The 2,500-nt window shown below is 43.7% G+C and overlaps 1 non-coding gene across 1 annotated transcript in view; it reads left to right on the plus strand.

Moving 5' to 3' along the window:
* The first annotated feature begins 2,160 nt into the window (after nt 1-2,160).
* Nucleotides 2,161-2,500, plus strand: part of LOC146447201 (small subunit ribosomal RNA) — a 1,800-nt gene continuing 1,460 nt past the window's right edge. Inside the window, exon 1 of the ribosomal RNA XR_014862062.1 lies at nt 2,161-2,500. This exon is cut by the window's right edge and continues 1,460 nt beyond it. This is a non-coding gene — a ribosomal RNA (small subunit ribosomal RNA).

The raw sequence follows: 2,500 nt of genomic DNA on the forward strand, positions 1-2,500 counted from the left end.
AGGGTTAGGAAAAAGGTTTAAATGATATTTGGAGAGGTTTTTCGGGTGTTTAGAGGCTATTTATGCTATGTAACGAGTATTTGCTTATATACTTGCTTATATACTTAGGTCAACAATTTATAGCAAAAATGTGTTCCAGCCAAGTTCTTTTAGACGCTCTTTCGAATGGCAACATTCCCGATTGAAAATGGCGACCTACCAAAATCCGCACTTTGCTTCCCCGTCCATATAGAGGTGAGTATTTGACTTTGCTTCCGTCAGAGTCAAGGAAACACATTGAAAATGGAATCAGCATACAAGAAAACCTAGTTTGGGATAGGTTTTGTGCCTTCCGTGGTATTATAACCATAGAACTGCTCCTGAGGGGGGTAGGGTAGGCCCACCAAAAAGTGCACTTCTGGTTAGGTCGCTAATTTCTAAAATAAATGTGTCCCAACCAAGTTTTTTTGGACGCTCTTTCGAATGGCAACATTCCTGATTGAAAATGCCGACCTACCAAAATCCGCACTTTGCTTCCCCGTCCATATAGGGGTGAGTATTTGGCTTTGCTTTCGTCAGAGTCAAGGAAACACATTGAAAATGGAATCAGCATACAAGAAAACCTAGTTTGGGATAGGTTTTGTGCCTTCCGTGGTATTATAACCATAGAACTGCTCCTGAGGGGGGTAGGGTAGGCCCACCAAAAAGTGCACTTCTGGTTAGGTCGCTAATTTCTAAAATAAATGTGTCCCAACCAAGTTTTTTTGGACGCTCTTTCGAATGGCAACATTCCTGATTGAAAATGCCGACCTACCAAAATCCGCACTTTGCTTCCCCGTCCATATAGGGGTGAGTATTTGGCTTTGCCTTTGTCAGACTCAAGTAAAAGCATTTAAAATGGAGTCAGCATACAAGAAAACCTAGATTGGGATAGTTTTTCTGCCTACCGTGGGATCATAACCATAGAACTGCCCCTGAGGGAGGTAGGGTTAGGGTTAGCGTTAGGGTTAACGTGGGGTTAGGATTGAAGACAGAAGATTGGTGATGTCAGGAGGACCTTCTTAAAACAAACAGAAATACACTTATTAGGGGACTAGGGCCAGTGGACTCAGAAATGTCTTTCGTAGCAGTCTCCTATAAGAGTATTTTTCTCTGATTTAGGTGACTCCTCCTCACACCACCATTTTTCTTAGTCGAAAGACCTCTTCACAGCACGACTTTCCTGATGGATTTCTATGTAACTGCTCGTGCTGAGAGGTGTGTCGAAAGTTGATCATGTTCCCGTAAAATCTGAGGTCTCCACTGTCTAGCGAGGTACTTACAGTGAATATAGTGAATTTTTCAAAAATTGGAGAATTCTGACTTTTGCGATGAATTTTAATGTAATTGGTCGTGCTGAGAGGCGTGTTAAAATTTGAACATGTTCCCGTAAAATCTGAGGTGAGAATTAGTGAGGTACTTACAGTGCGTATAGTGACAAATCTTTAAAAGCGTGAAATTATGGGATGTTGTGGCTTCAATGGGTTTTTAAGATGTCACCAGTCATTTGGCATGACTTACAAACGATTTGGCTGGTTGTGGGTTCGATTTTCAAAATTTCATTTTTTTCGCGTTTTTATTTTCTGTCTACCATATCATGCAGTCTCCTTATTAGCGTTTGGGGGTTATAGTGTGGGCAGGTTGGTCGCAAAGGTTCCGAGAGGAGCTGGCTAGTAAACCCTGTCCCTTATGTTCCACGGCGGCAAGGCGGAGAAATAGAGGGCAGAATTGACTAACGGGCAAGGAAAGTTGGGCTTGTAGCTTTCCTTTCGAAGGAGGGAAAAGATGATGCCCGAAAGCATTGTCACTGTAGTGGCAGGCAGAGTGTAGATGGAAGTTGTGTACGCTAGCCTTTGGCTAATGATAGAGACAAAAGAGCAGGAGGATATTTTCCTTCGCAGAAGCACTTTTCTTGCCTTCCTTCAGCTCGCTTGGCGAGTCTGACAGGTATGCCTGAACTGTGCACGGGTCCAGTTGTGAGAAAGACGTGGCAAACAAGACGGGGTTTCCCTTGACCGAGGGACCGTGTGGTCCGTTTGGCTCATGGGTTCCCCCCGTGGAGGCAAAATCTAAGAAAGCTTGCTCTCCCTCTGCGGAGGGGGGCCGCTTAGCAAGGAACTTCTGTTCCCTGCGGTGGATAGTTACCTGGTTGATCCTGCCAGTAGTCATATGCTTGTCTCAAAGATTAAGCCATGCATGTCTAAGTATAAGCACTTGTACTGTGAAACTGCGAATGGCTCATTAAATCAGTTATCGTTTATTTGATTGTACCATTACTACTTGGATAACCGTAGTAATTCTAGAGCTAATACATGCGAAAAGTCCCGACTTCTGGAAGGGATGTATTTATTAGATTAAAAACCAATGCGGGTTCTGCCCGGTCATTTGGTGATTCATAGTAACTGATCGAATCGCACGGCCTTGCGCTGGCGATGTTTCATTCAAATTTCTGCCCTATCAACTGTCGATGGTAAGGTAGTGG

This window comes from Pavona decussata, unplaced genomic scaffold (assembly GCF_977016875.1).
Source record: "Pavona decussata unplaced genomic scaffold, jaPavDecu1.1 SCAFFOLD_2639, whole genome shotgun sequence".
Classification (NCBI taxonomy): domain Eukaryota; kingdom Metazoa; phylum Cnidaria; class Anthozoa; order Scleractinia; family Agariciidae; genus Pavona; species Pavona decussata.